Here is a 16,097-nt window from a genome sequence, read left to right as displayed (position 1 = left end):
TTTTATTAAAAAAATATACTAAAACAACATTGTAGTTTTCCAGATAAGAATGAGAATTTGAAAAATATTAATTGTGCAGGAAAAAGATTTTTAGTGAGAAACTCTTCAGCAATTATTTCTTAATGTTTTTGGTGTAATGAAGCAGTAAGGGACTATGAACCTAATAATGTAGAACCAGAATTAATGCCTTTGGATTATGAAGCTGTGGGTTAATTTTTGGCCAAGGTTTAGTGTTAACTTTGATGCAATTCTGAAATGAAACTTTTTATTTGGAAGCCATGAAAGCAGATGAAATCCTTCATGTTAACTTTATACTTTATTTAATTTCCAGCAGTTTTTCAAATCTTTAAGGATTGGCCACACAGTTTAGCTCATCCTGTGTTTTTGACTCTTAAGTGATATAAATAGAAACAACTTTTTATTTTGCAAGAAGTAAAAACCTTAAAGTAATTTTCTGTAGATAATTTTTCCTTGGAAACTCCAACGCCTAATGCATTCTGCAAGCTCTAATTCTTTCGTCAGAGTTAAGTAGCTCTTGACCGTTAGTATTTCATCTTGGTATTATTCGCTGAATCAAATGGAAAAATGCCTAAAAATAAAAGATTTGAGTTGGTCAGTGCCCCTGAAACAGAGGCAGATTAAAGAAAAATAACATCTACTGTGGTTTTGCATTCACTAGCCAGGAGTAATTAGCTTTTAAAATTTTTGCAAATGCATCTTTTTCAAGCATCAGTCTTTTTTTTCTTTTTTTATTCAATCTTTTCCCTGTCTTGACTTCCCACACTATCTATGATTTCTGCAAATGGGTCTAGATAACTTCAAGTTATTGGTTTAAGACTCAATAAAATGTAACAGAATGTGAAACAAAATCCTTGAGTGACCTAAATGAAAGAAAACTATTTTTTGAGGGTTTTTTTGAAGTGACTAAATACACACATTTTCTTTTCCCTTCCTGTAATCTTCTAAGGTTTTGTTTTATTCCTATGTATGCAATAGTTAGAAGATGAAAAGAAATATCTTAATGCATTATAGGATAAATATACTCTATTTATGTATGGCCTCAACTCCCGTGACTTGCAGTTAGCTTGGGGCTTTACATACTTACCTTAAACGGGATACTGATAAATCCTTGATTATTTTACAGTGTAATAAAGTATCAGTGTTCTCTTTTTATAAAAACTTGTGTGTGTTACTTATAAGCCTGCATCAGAGCAAAAAGCATTCTTAGAAGGAATGGGAGAGATATCAACTATATTCTGATATTTTCTGAAATAACGTCTTGCACTATGCACATTTCTTTTTTACTGACTAACATTTGATAACAGACTGCCTGAAAGCAGGAGCAAAACTGATGGTAGATGCATATGCTGATTAAATAGTTTCTGTTTGCACACGAAAATGTCTCTAACAGCATCTGTTGAAGAACTTTGATTGCTTCTGACAAGTGAATGTAGGATTTACGATCCGTCAAATTCAGTATTATGCCAGAGAGAGAGAAACAATTTGGAAACCCCAATAACTGGTATGGGAACTATCTTAACCAGCTTTTGAGTCAAATAATAATTTGACTCAATTCCTCACAAAGGAAACACATAAGCTGCCAAGTAAATAAACAGGAAAATGTAGAAAAGGAAAGAACATTTAAAACGGTTGTTTGGGGAAAAAAAATCTGGTAATTGCTATATACTGTACACTTGATCATGCCGAGTGCTGTAGCATGCTCCTTACTTTCTTCCCTTTCTATTTCAACCTCTTATTAACTCTGCTGTCTGTGTCTTTCCAGTTCCTGTGGAGTGGTGTTGTCAATTGTGTTCTTGTTGGTAGTGGTTTTTTTCACTATTCTGCTCCTATAACTGATCTACTAATTTGCTGTTTTGAACTCAGCCTTTGTCGGAATTATGGGTAACACAAGATCATACAAACTGCTAGACTGGAATAGTTTCAATTCAGGTATTTTATTAGTCATTCAGTACTACATATGCTGACAGAAATTATGGCAGCTCAGTGAAGTTCTTAGAAATGTTTTGGATCATTAATTAGGTTAATATTTCAAATTTAAATCTGTTTAGCCACCAAATAAATCAATGTCTAATTGTCATAATATTCTTTTAAAAAGGTTTTCCATACATTATCAAAATGCAAAACAATATTTTATTGTAAAATAGTACTGCTAGAATTATTTAATATCAACCTGAAAAGTTGTTGTTCAGTTGATTTTAGTGGCTTTCAATTTAATGTCACAGTTGAAATCAAATCATAAACAACGTTTTTTTGGGGAAGGGGATGGATTCTTGTCTACACAACTACTTCTAGCCTGTTCCAGTACTTCTTCCAAAGACTTCAGATATTGGATGAATATGTTTGCACAAAAGAGATCTAAAAGAAGAGACTTTGAGGACAAACTTACTACTTAGAAAGTAAAGGGTAGGGGAGCAGTCCAGTGTGTGTTGGCTCATAAGTCTTGTTTTGTAAACATGTCAAGCTGACATTCCTGATGGTAATTGTTTGGTTTTGATTTATTAAAAATTCAAAGGCAAAAGTCTTATTCTTTTGTAACCGTGGGCCCAGATTCTGCCAGGTCCATATGTGGGTGCATATTGGGAGGAAGAGAGGCCTTCATAAGGGCCAGGTAGAATACCAGTCCCTGTGCTGGGGGAAGTGTAGGGACTACTCCTTTCCTATTCTTCTAGAGGTACAAGATGCCCTGGAGAAGGCAAAGCCATGGCTTTTCAATCTCACACACTGGCCAGCAGAGCTTGCCAGCTGCTGTGGTTTTAGAATGGGCCACATAAAAAGATGTAGTGGTGAGCAAGGAGCCTCTGAGCATCTGGGAGCTTGAGGGAAACATTTTATCTCCTGTTGCTATGCTTAGGGCAGTGCAGCTGCAGTCCATTCCTTATTATGGGCTATGCATAAATAGTACAGTCTTGCCTGTAGATGTCAGTGGACCTGTAATATTTCCAAATTAATGAATCCACTTTGAGGAGCTCCATAGAAGAAGAGGAAGAACTTGGTACAGTAGAGGAAGCACCACCAGATAATGGAAGAAAAACAGTTAGGTACTGTAGGAGCAGAACTATGACAGGACGGAATCTAAGACACTTGTGTAGATCCAGTGGGCTGAGTTGATCCATCATGTCAAAGGCAGTACTGAGGCCAAACTGAATGAGAAGAGAGAAGAGTCATCATCAAGTGAAAGGAAGTTGTTAATTAGAGACCACTTTCCATGTACTAAATTATATATAGTTTTAATATTCACATTTTTGTTTTGTTTTCATTTGTTTGTTAACACGCTTTAACACCCATTTCATCTTCCTCGTCAGGGAACTGCTCCAACAGAATCTCCTTAACTCCAGTGACCTGAAAGACAAAGGAGAAAATAGTGTTAGGGTATCCCCTATTTTTTTCTTATCTTTCTAGCCCCAAAATACCTCTGTATAAACTTATTTTTGATGTTTGAAAATCCTCCATAAGTCTAGTTTTGTATTTGAGGTGATGGGGGATTGGCTTGACTGGGATTTGATCCCATAGATACAGTAACTAAACATATAAACAGAGGGTTTTCTTTCACAGAAATCAAACTTAATTATAGTGTACATATGAACTGCATTTCATGTTGCCATCTGGTGTTCAAAGATGACAATGAAAAATTCAGTACAACAGAAAATGGCATAACATGTTCATAGCTGTCAAACATCAGAACATGTAGAAACAGCAAGATTTTAAGTGTGAGCACTTGTAGCCTTTTTCTTTAAAATCTCTGATTTGAGCTGATACATTTGTGTGTGGTGGTGTGACTATTCAGAGTTAAGGCAGCTGTCAGAGGGTTATGTGACTGGAGTGAGTGATAAGAATCCTTTCTACATCTAAATTGACCTTCAGCTCTCCAAAATTAGTTAGTAAAATTTGTGGGTTTTAACCTTTTTATAATATTTAATAAAAATGATAATTTTCTACAGACATAGTTTGGAGGGTTGAATCTCCCTTTCATTTTTATGGCTAATGACAATGTTGTTTCAATGTTTATTTGTACATCAGATTTACCCTGAAATTAATGAGATTATTTCTTACTTTGGAAATCTTCATTACTTTCCTTACAGATACTTTTGACTCAGTGGCTAGATTATCTGGCAGATGTTAGTCCTTTCTTTCTTTTCATTGTATGTTTAGATTCAAGATTTATAATTCAGTAAACAGTGACTTAAAAAGAGACAGTTTATTTAGTTTTAATCTCTGCTTAAAGTGATTCTGTTAGGAGCTAAGTACACTAATTTTAAAACTCTCCTTAAATTAAAGCATTGCATAAATTCTTTGGGAGCCAAATTCTCTTTTCAGTACACCAACAAAACTCTGTTAAGTCAGTGTAATTGCACCACTATGACAAAGATCACAGTTTGTGTTTGCATAATTAAATGGAAAAGTGGCAGATCACTGCTTACCCATTATTGCATAACATCACTATTCATACACACGGACTCTTTAGGTTTGGAAATATGGGCCCTGATCAAAGCCTACTGAAGTCCATGAGAATTCCCTCATTGACTTCATTGGGTTTTGGATCAGACCTAAGATGATAGAGGATGATGGGGCAAAGGTGGAAATATGTGCAAGCCTCAAAAGGGCAATTAGAAAAGAACTAGAATGGGCCCAGCAGAAATCATTGAATATAAAACTTAGAAAACTTTCAGGAAAGTGTAGCTAAATGTGTAGTTAAGACTACCCACAGGTGGTTTATTTATGCAACTAGAACTGAGATGGCAGATAACCCAAGGTCTGATTGACCTTGGCAGCATTACAGAAATGACTCTGTAAACATTAACAATCCTTGAATAATTTTTCCAATCTATTCAACATAACAGATTTTCCTTCCACTTGTTTTTCTATCTGCTGTTTTCCTGCTTCATCTGTATTTTCTTTTAAAACAAAAATTTATAATTCCACTCCAGATTTATCTTAAAATGTTTATGTCCTACCCTTAATTTTTCTAGGGATACTGCAGCTATTCAGGCTTGTATTCCTTTTCTGTTGAATAGAATTGTGGTTGACTCCACTATACAATGTAACTCTGACTTTATGCAGTAGTACTTTATTCAGTGTTTTTAAAGAACTGCAAAAGCTTGTTAATATATACTCGCTTAGGGCTTGATACAACTCCCATTGAAGTCAATGGAAATGCTTCCATAAACTTCACTGGGCATTAGATTTGGACGTTTAGAGTAGGGGTCCTTGCCTTTTTTATACAAGAGCATACTGTGGCACCAACAGCTGTGATTTTGGAGGCTTTGTGAACATAATGTGTAAGAGCATCAGGAACTTAAGCATGCATAGGAAATGTAGAGGTAACATATCCTTGTGAACAAATCCATCTTATTTCTGTAACTGTGTGCTGCTGTAAGTTGCCTCTTTCTTGCTGACTACTGTGTATAGCATTCTTTCTATATAAGACTTTTAGAGTTCCTATTCTGCATTGGTGTCAGTAGGAGAAGTTGAGTCCCTTTGTGTTTGCAATTCTATGCATAGTCTTCATAAAATAGTTTTAGGATAGCATGTTTCTAATTCCTGCCCCAAAGCCATTTGTTATTTCAAACCAACACGATAACAAGGCCTGCTGATGGGGGGAAGGGGTAGACGAGAGATATCTTGACTTTAGTAAGGCTTTTGATCCTGTCTCTTGTGACCTTATAAGCAAACTAAGGAAATATAGCCTAGATAAACCTACAATAGGGTGGGTGAATTTATGGTTGGAAAACCATACTCAATAGTTATCAGTGATTCACAGTCAAGCTGAAAGAGTATATATCAAGTGAGGTCCCACAGGGATCTGTCCAGGGACTAGTTGTATTCAATATCTTCATAAATGATTTGGATAATAGCATAGAGAGTATGCTTATAAAGTTTGCAGATGATACCAAGCCGGACAGTGTTGCAGGCTCTTTGGAGGACAGGATTACAATTCAAAATGATCTTGACAAACTGGAGAAATGGTCTGAAATAAATAGGATGAAATTCAATAAGGACAAATGCATAGGACTACACTTAGGAAGAAATAATCAACTGCACAAATACAAAATGGGAAATGATTGCCTAGGAAGGAGTACTGCAGAAAAAGATCAGAAGGTTATAGTGTATCACAAACTAAATATGAATTAACAATGTAATCTTGTTGCAAAAAAATCAAACATTGTTCTGGGGTGCATTAGCAGGAGTATTGGAAGCAAGACATCAGAAATAATTATTGTACTTTACTCAGCACTGATAGGGCCTAAACTGGAGTTCTGAGGACCACACTTTGGGAAAGATGTGGACAAATCGGGGAAAGTCCGGAGGAGAATAACAAAAATGAAAAAAGGTGTAGAAAAATGACCTATGATGAAAAATAGAAAAAATAATTGGGTTTGTTTAATCTGGAGAAGAGAAGATGGAAGGTAGACATAACAGTCTTCAAGTATGTAAAAAGTTTTGAGGAGGAGGGTGATAAATTGTTCTCCTTATCCACTGAGGACAGGACAAGAAGTAATAGTCTTAAATTGCAGAGTGGAAGATTTAGGTTGGACATTAGGAAAAACTTCCTAATTGAAAGGATAGTTAAGCACTGGAACAAATTACCTTAGGAGGTTGTGGAATGTCCATCATTGGAGGTTTTTAAGAATAGGTTAAACAAATGCCTGTCGGGGATGATCTATAATATTTAATCCTGCCTCACTGCAGAGGACTGGATTAAAGGACGTATTGAGGTCCCTTCCAGACCTACATTTTTGTGGGTCTCTGGTTTATTAGATATTGAAATACTTGGTCAGTGTTCATTTTTAAGGTGTGCACTTATCTGGGTTTGTTTAATCTTTTAGACAGAGCTTGTATGTAGTTGGTTTTGCTATACTGTTTATATACTAAATACACTTAAATAATATGGAGAGTAGAAGACGGGCTTTATCTTCTAACAGAGATAGCTCTATTTTAAGGTAATGCTGTCATTTGAAGGTGTTTTTAAATTATACTATTCATTGTGCCTGGATGATAAAGCAATAGGTATATGATAAATTAGGTATTTTTCTTCAACAACTAGTTTGCTCCAAAGCAACAGTTGCAAACTTTGTCCCTGATATTATACCGGGATCCACTACTCCTATGCCCCTCTAGAGTCCCACTGACTTCATTGTGGAGATTTGTGCTCATAGACTTTAAGGTCAGAAGGGACCATTATGATCATCTAGTCTGATCCTGCACAACACAGGCCACGGAATCTTAGCAACCCACTCCTGTAACAAACCCCTAACCTATGTCTGAGCTATTGAAATCCTCAAATCGTGGTTTAAAGACTTCAAGTACAGAGAATCCTCCAGCAAGTGACCCGTGCCCCACGCTGCAGAGGAAGGCGAAAACCCCCCATGGCCTCTGCCAATCTGCCCTGGAGGAAAATTCCTTCCTGACTCCAAATATGGCGATCAGCTAAACCCTGAGCCACATGGGCAAGACTCACCAGCCAGACACCCAGAAAAGAATTCTCTCTAGTAACTCAGATCCTATCCCATCACAGGTCATTGGGCATAGCTACCGCTAATAGTCGAAGATCAGCTAATTGCCAAAATTAGGCTATCCCATCATATCACATCCCTTCCATAAACTTATCAAGCTTATTCTTGAAGCCAGATATGTCTTTTGCCCCCACTGCTTCCTTTGGAAGGCTGTTCCAGAACTTCACTCCTCTGATGGTTGGAAACCCTCATCTAATTTCAAGTCTAAACTTCCTGATGGCGAGTTTATATCCATTTGTTCCTGTGTCCACATTGGTACTGAGCTTAAATAATTCTTCACCCTCCATGGTATTTATCCATCTGATATATTTATAGAGAGAATCATATATCTCCTCTCAGCCTTCTTTTGGTTAGGCTCAACAAGCAAGCTCTTTGAGTCTCCTTTCATAAGACAGGTTTTCCATTCCTTGGATCATCCTAATAGCCCTTCTCTGTGCCTGTTCCAGTTTGAATTAATCTTTCTTAAACATGGGAGACCAGAACTGCACACAATATTCCAGATGAGGTCTCACCAATGCCTTGTATAATGGTACTAACACCTCCTTATCTCTACTGGAAATACCTTGCCTGATGCATCCCAAGACCGCATTAGCTTTTTTCATGGCCATATCACATTGGCGGCTAATAGTCATCCTGTGAGGTCCTTCTCCTCCTCTGTTACTTCCAAGTGATGCGTCTCCAGTTTATAACAAAAATTCTTATTAATCCCTAAATGCATGACCTTGCACTTTTAACTATTAAATTTCATCCTATTGATATTACTCCAGTTTACAAGGTCATCCAGATCTTTCTGTATGATATCCTGGTCCTTGTCTGTATTGGCAATACCTCCCAGCTTTGTGTCATCCGCAAACTTTATTAGCGCAGTTCCGCTTTTTGTGCCAAGGTCAGTAATAAAAAGATTAAATAAGATTGGTCCTAAAAACTAATCCCTGAGGAACTCCACTAGTAACCTCCTTCCAGCCTGACAGTTCACCTTTCAGGGTGACCCATTGTAGTCTCCCCTTTAACCAGTTCCTTATCCACCTTTCAGTTTTCGTATTGATCCCCATCTTTTCCAATTTAGCTAATAATTCCCCATGTGGAACCGTATCAAATGCCTTGCTGAAATAGAAGTAAATTAGATCCACTGCATTTCCTTTGTCAAAAAACCTGTTACCTTCTCAAAGAAGGAGATCAGGTTGGTTTGACATGATCTTTTGTAAAACCATGTTGTATTTTGTCCCAAATACCATTGATCTCAATGTCCTTAACTATGTTCTCCTTCAAAAATTTTTCCAAGTCCTTGCATACTACAGATGTCAAACTAACAGGCCTGTAGTTACCTGGATCGCTTTTTTTTCCCTTTCTTAAAAATAGGGACTATGTTAGCAATTCTCCAGTCAGACGGTACAACCCCGAGTTCACAGATTCATTAAAATTTTTTGCTAATGGGCTTGCAGTTTCATGTGCCAGTTCCTTTAATATTCTTGGATGAAGATTATCTGGGCCCCCCTGTGCTAGAGGATCTTGATGCAGAGGTGTGGGGCCTTCAAAAGTTTCAAGTTACTAACTGAAAGTCTGGAAAAAATGAAAAAGAGCTTAATATTTCAGTCTGGCACTTAATTTGGACCTGGTCCACTGAGAACAAGTGTTTTTTGGCTTTTTGAAGTTTGCAAATGTAAACGTTTAAAAATTACATATTGGTCATTCAATTATCATTACCATTTTTGACATTCATTGCTACAAATAATAAAATATTGTAACATTTCTGCCTTAAAACTGCAAGGGCTATTCTAATCAGCAGAAAGTCAAATTTTAAAAGTGCATATATATATGAAACATACTTTCAATGCTCTTTTTAAAATTGTTACTTGTTTATCTTGGTGAGGATCTTTATCCTCAGTACTGCTGCAATCACACCCTGTAGCAGTCTCCTTGAACTCTAAATTAGAAGACTGTCTATTCATGTCTGCATTGCTGGGTTTACTGGGGGCTAGATTATTTTAAAATAGATAACAGTAACTGGCTTATTCTAGTTAATGCTGGTTACTGTCAGACCCCCAGTATGTAGATAAAGTAGGATTATTTTACTAGCAGACTGCTTGCCTGTGTTAGAGCTGGCAATGTAAACAGATTATTTACTTGAACTGTTGCCAGCTGATGGAGAACTGTCCCTTTGAATTTGTTTTTATTACTTATGACTTCCAAACAGACTAAATCAAACTTCATTCTGTCCAGGTGATTCCTGGTTGTATAATGCCAAGGTAGAACATCTTTTGTGATTTGTAGTGTGTTGCTGATGTATGAACTGTTGAACCTTAGAGGCAGTCTTTTTTTCAGTGCCAGCAGTCAAACTGTCATCTTCCCCTTGGTATTTGCAACATTCTGCTTAGAATTCTAAAGTTAATGTATGTTAGTTCACAGCTGTGATGTCACACCAATGACCAGTGAAAACCACCACCTATTTTAAGTATTTAGAAGGTGTCTATCACTTAGGTATCTAAGCATCTGGTCAAAAACTGCTTAAGTGGCATGCAAGGAGCACGTGCAGGGGGAGCTATTAGAATATGGAGTTAGGGTAAGACAGTAATAGAAACCATTTTGGAGTTTCAGGCTGGAGAGAGAGTCAGGCATTAGGCAGCCTAATCAGGGATGAACCCAGAGGCCCATTTTTGAATTGAAGGGTTATAATTTTATTTTAGGTTATGGTACTTGCAATCTCCATGATAAGTTCTAGAACCCCTTAATAGACCTATAGCTCCATATTTCATACTTGCCTGCTGTTAAACTCAGCCTTGTTTACAAGAAGACAAATACCTATTAGACAGTGCAGAAATTACGGAGATGCTGATCGCTTAAGATGAGTCCTGTTTACACTTAACACAGAGAATCAACTTCTTTGTTTTGTATGAAAAATATATTGTATCCTCCGCAAGTATACAGCACTTACTCCTTCAATACAGAATGAATTTTCTGGGAATTTACAAGTAAATAGATTAATTAGTTTGAGTTAAAATTGATTAAATTAGGTCCTTAAGAAATTAGGCATCTGTCAGTCTTTTCAAAAAGAAAAGGAGTATTTGTGGCACCTTAGAGACTAACCAATTTATTTGAGCATGAGCTTTCGTGAGCTACAGCTCACTTCATCGGATGCATACCGTGGAAACTGCAGAAGACATTATATACATACAGAGACCATGAAACAATACCTCCTCCCACCCCACTGTCCTGCTGGTAATAGCTTATCTAAAGTGATCATCAAGTTGGGCCATTTCCAGCACAAATCCAGTTTTCTCACCCTCCGCCCCCACCCCCCCCACACAAACTCACTCTCCTGCTGGTAATAGCCCATCCAAAGTGACCACTCTCTTCACAATGTGTATGATAATCAAGGTGGGCCATTTCCTGCACAAATCCAGGTTCTCTCACCTCCTCACCCCCCTCCAAAAACCCCACACACAAACTCACTCTCCTGCTGGTAATAGCTTATCCAAAGTGACCACTCTCCCTGCAATGTGCATGGTAATCAAGGTGGGCCATTTCCAGCACAAATCCAGGCTTTCTCACCCCTCCACCCCCGGGGAACACACACACACACACACACAAACTCACTCTCCTGCTGGCAATAGCTCATCCAAACTGACCACTCTCCAAGTTTAAATCCAAGTTTAACCAGAACTTCAGGGGGGGGGGGGTAGGAAAAAACAAGGGGAAATAGGCTACCTTGCATAATGACTTAGCCACTCCCAGTCTCTATTTAAGCCTAAATTAATAGTATCCAATTTGCAAATGAATTCCAATTCAGCAGTTTCTCTCTGGAGTCTGGATTTGAAGTTTTTTTATTGTAAGATAGCGACCTTCATGTCTGTGATTGTGTGACCATAATTTCGTGTTATAATTCTTGACATCTGATTTATCACATTCATAAACCAGTCGGAGAACACTTCAATCTCTCTGGTCACGCAATCACAGACATGAAGGTCGCTATCTTACAACAAAAAAACTTCAAATCCAGACTCCAGAGAGAAACTGCTGAATTGGAATTCATTTGCAAATTGGATACTATTAATTTAGGCTTAAATAGAGACTGGGAGTGGCTAAGTCGTCATGCAAGGTAGCCTATTTCCCCTTGTTCCCCCCCCCAGACGTTCTGGTTAAACTTGGATTTAAACTTGGAGAGTGGTCAGTTTGGATGAGCTATTGCCAGCAGGAGAGTGAGTTTGTGTGTGTGTGTGTTCCCTGGGGGTGGGGGGGTGAGAGAGCCTGCATTTGTGCTGGAAATGGCCCACCTTGATTACCAAGCACATTTTAGGGAGAGTGGTCACTTTGGATGAGCTATTACCAGCAGGAGAGTGAGTTTGTGTGTGTATGGGGGTGAGGGGGGGGGTGAGAAAACCTGGATTTGTGCTGGAAATGGCCCAACTTGATGATCACTTTAGATAAGCTATTACCAGCAGGACAGTGGGGTGGGAGGAGGTATTGTTTCATGGTCTCTGTATGTATATAATGTCTTCTGCAGTTTCCACGGTATGCATCCGATGAAGTGAGCTGTAGCTCACGAAAGCTCATGCTCAAATAAATTGGTTAGTCTCTAAGGTGCCACAAATACTCCTTTTCTTTTTGCGAATACAGACTAACACGGCTGTTACTCTGAAACCTGTCAGTCTTTTGTTAGTCCTAAATGAGAATAACAATTGAATAATACAGACTCTCAAACTTTTTTGTGTATGAATTGTATTTGAAGAAATTAGCTTATAATTCAACTAAGTTATTAATGATGGTTGTATCTAATTACTATGATTATGTAGGATATAGACAGGGTCAGTTCAACAGCTAAGGTGACTTAATTGGGGCCATTGTGTCATCAGCGGTAACTGAGCTAATTATCACGCTTCCTCTACACCCAATTTGCTTATAGCAATTCATTTGCTGTAATGACTCAGTGGTATGAGAAATACTGGCCACATGTGTCAGGAGTTCTTAATGGATAGATTTACTTGGCCTACCTGTCACTGTTCTCTGAAGATTCCATGCATATTAACATGGATATTTTGCTTAAAAAGCTCTCTGTGACACTGCTGCTGGAGTTGCTCTGTGTTTGAGACAATACTGCTGAGGGAACTGAACTAAGAGCACAGAAGCTTCCTGTAAAGCATGGGACTCAAGAAACTGAGCTTTCCCTGCCCCATCTTCATATAGCACCAGTGTCACTAACACAGTTCTGTAAACCTGTATGTGAATTTCAAGACCAGATTCACCACTGGTTTGACTACTTTGTGCTACTCTGGTAATGTAAAGCAAAAGTAAGCCCATCTTAAATGGCTTGTGGGTTCTGGCTGCTTTGCACTGCATTGGTGTACTAGTGCGGTGGTTCTCAACCCGGAGTATGTGTTCCCCTGGGTGTACTCAGAGATGTTTCACGGGTACATCAACTTATCTAAATATTTGCCTAGTTTTACAACAGGCTACATAAAAAAACTAGAGAAGTCAGTACAGATTAAAATTTCATACAGACAATGACTTGCTTATACTGCTCTATCTACTATACACTGAAATGTAAGTACAATATTTATATTTCCGTTGATTTATTTTATAATTATATGGTAAACATGAGAAAGTAAGCAATTTTTCAGTAACAGTGAGCTGTGACACTTCTGTATTTTTATGTCTGATTTTTATAAACAAGTAGTTTTTAAGTGAGATGAAACTTGGGGTATGGACGACAAATCAGACTCCTGAAAGGGGAACAGTAGTCTGGAAAGGTTGAGTCACTGTGTTAGTGAATTTGCCCTTAAAATTTAAAACAACAACAAACAAACAAAAATGTAAGGGTGATACTACTTGTCTTCAGAACATTAGAAATATTGCATGAGAGCATTCTCTTTGGGTTTCTTGTGTAATTTTTGTACTGGAATTTTTAATAATTTTTTTAAAAATGTAGGAAATTCTTGACAAAAATCTTGTATCAGTAATTTAAGGGTAAAATACATTATAGGGACATTGTAATATGTCCAAAGCAAAACATTAGAAACCTAAAATTAAAGGAATCAGAACATGTTAAGATAAAAAATGCACACTTAAGTCATTCAAACAACATTAACTGCCCTGTAGTTATGTCCTGAGAGTAAATATATATATATAAAATCTGTGTCTTTAAAAAACACTTTTAGCGGATCTGGGGCCACAAATACTAAAAATACCTTGATCATAATTGTAAACATGATATTGCCCTTAACCTTAATTCTGAATTTTCTAGGTTTATAATAGCTGGTTTTCGGAATAATTACAACATCCCTAGAATGTAGTTTACCCAAAGATTAGTGTTACTTACACTCAACAAATTCTATGTTAATGTTTTTTGTCTGGGAATAAATATATTAGGTAGGTGCACTTTCAGTTATGCATACTGTTTCTCTTTAATACAGTACTACATGTTATAAAGAACTTTCTGATGTTCTGTTTGCCTGAATAGTTTGGGACATACTAAACAAAAATGAGGTGTTCAATGTTGTCCTTTATACTATTACTTGAATTTTTATAATTCCTTCCACTCAAGGGTTTTTAAAGCACATTTCAAACATTTAGTAAGACCATCAACATCTTTGTAAGGTAGTATTTTGTTTTAGGGCAAACTGAAGCACAAAGAAGTGATTTGCTGAAACTCACAGAGCAAACCTGTAACAGAACTGGAATTAGAATTAAAGAGTCCTGTCAGTAAGAACTACTAGGCCCCTAATCTAAACACTTTTTTATCTAACTAATCTGTCACATTTGTAAAAGAACCCGTTACTCTGGTATCTAGGCACTGAATAGGATTTAAGATTTAAATGTGGGTGATGTACTCTCTCCCCAGGGACTGAAATGTTTCAGTTGAGGATGGGGGATAATTATTTTGAATAATATGTTAAATAGCTTGGGTGCTTTATTTTAAACACAAGCTGTCTATCAGATATTCATAAATGAAGTCTGATTTATGTGAAAAGGGTTTAGCTCTGATTCACCTAAGGCATAGCATAGAGGATTTTCCCGATTTGTTTCGGAAGAGTTACTAATACTCTAGCTTTTAGGACTAAATCACTATATACCAATTAAATTTCAGAACTATTGTTTTGAAGCCTCCAACTTCTTCATGTAGGTGGTTACCACTCTTAAAATACTTGCTCTACTCCTGTATGCATGTTCCAAAGTTTCACAAGTGCAGCCCTTGTTCTGAGTTTGGTTTTGGTTCTAACGATTACTTACTTCCTATGAGTGTCAGTTATCCATTTGAGAGATCAGTAAGATGAAAAAATATGAATAATTGAAAGGAAATGTGATTCTATTTCAGTAAGTAGTATCTATGCCCATTTAATTTAATTCAACACAGCTTTATTTTGTATATCATCTTTCTTACAGAATGAATCCCAAAACAATTTACAAAGTTAAGTAGTAAAAAATAGCAGAGGGAGAGGGATTGTAATACAGACAAGGGATAGAAGATGATCTCCTTCTCGTTCAGCAGCCCCTAAAAGAAATAGGAGGATGGTGAAGTAAGAATTCACCATCTCTAACTTCAAGGAATGCTAATTTAACTTACTGGCTTATTTATATTTGTATTATTCTACTGTAAATGAGCACCCACACAGTTCTCTGGGTGTCCTTCGCAGTCTTTTAAAAATACACATACTTCAGTTACCTCAAGATCAAATAAATTAACCTTGCGACAACATAAATATAACAAAAATAATTAACTTCCTCACAAAATCTTCATCAGACTTTCACACCGCTGCTGCCCAGACCTATATATCACTTCTCTCCTTATAATTGTGAGAGAAAACATAGGCCTTGCAGCACACCCAAAGGCTAACAAGCTTGGGCTTTTACAGACCAACAGGGAAAGCAAGTTCGAAAGGTTTGGGGTCCTAATGGAAAATGCCCTGCCATCCATCCCTCTCTGTCCTACCAGTGGAGTTTCATCGCAGGCATCTTCCCTGATGCAATTATGGCAGGGCATTGCAGGGCAAGAGGTGGTATCTTAGTCCCCATCCTTTAAAGGCTTTCACGCAACGTAATACACTGTGAGTATCCCCATTGAAGTCAATGGGACTATTCACAGAGCAAAAACCGAAGCATGTACATTAATCATTGCAGGGCCTGGTTGTAGGCCACTTTAGGGTTTTATGGGTTCATACCACGATCTTAACATCAAACTTGAGACCAACAGGCAGCTGGTGCAGATCAGAATACAGGTTTAATGTGTTCACAAAAAGGCAACCTGTTTAATACCAGTAAGTGAGCCAGTGAATTCTGGACCTGCTGCAGTTTCTGGATGATTTAGCCCCATATAAAGCTATTGCAGTAATCTAAACTTGAGATGGCAGGGATGGAAAGGTCTGCATCTGGAAGAAACAAATGCAACCTCTTAATCATCCGTAGGAGGAGAAAAGTTGACTTGGCTGTAGCAGCTGCCTGACTTTCAAGTAGCAACTGGGACTCTAAGCTGACCCCTATATTGTGAACCTGCTCAACAGAAGGCAGACATAATCAAAGGAAATTATCCCTGCCATCCTTTTCTAGTTGCTTCTCCTCACCAATTAAAATCAC

The 16,097-nt window shown here is 37.5% G+C and overlaps 1 protein-coding gene across 5 annotated transcripts in view; it reads left to right on the top strand.

Annotated features, from left to right (window-relative positions):
• C2CD5 (C2 calcium dependent domain containing 5) overlaps positions 1-16,097 on the top strand; it is a 143,066-nt gene that overhangs the window by 59,023 nt on the left and 67,946 nt on the right. The window lies entirely within an intron of this gene.

This window comes from Lepidochelys olivacea (assembly GCF_965140295.1).
Source record: "Lepidochelys olivacea isolate rLepOli2 genome assembly, chromosome: 1".
Lineage (NCBI taxonomy): Eukaryota > Metazoa > Chordata > Testudines > Cheloniidae > Lepidochelys > Lepidochelys olivacea.
This window is presented reverse-complemented; position numbering and strand designations above follow the sequence as displayed.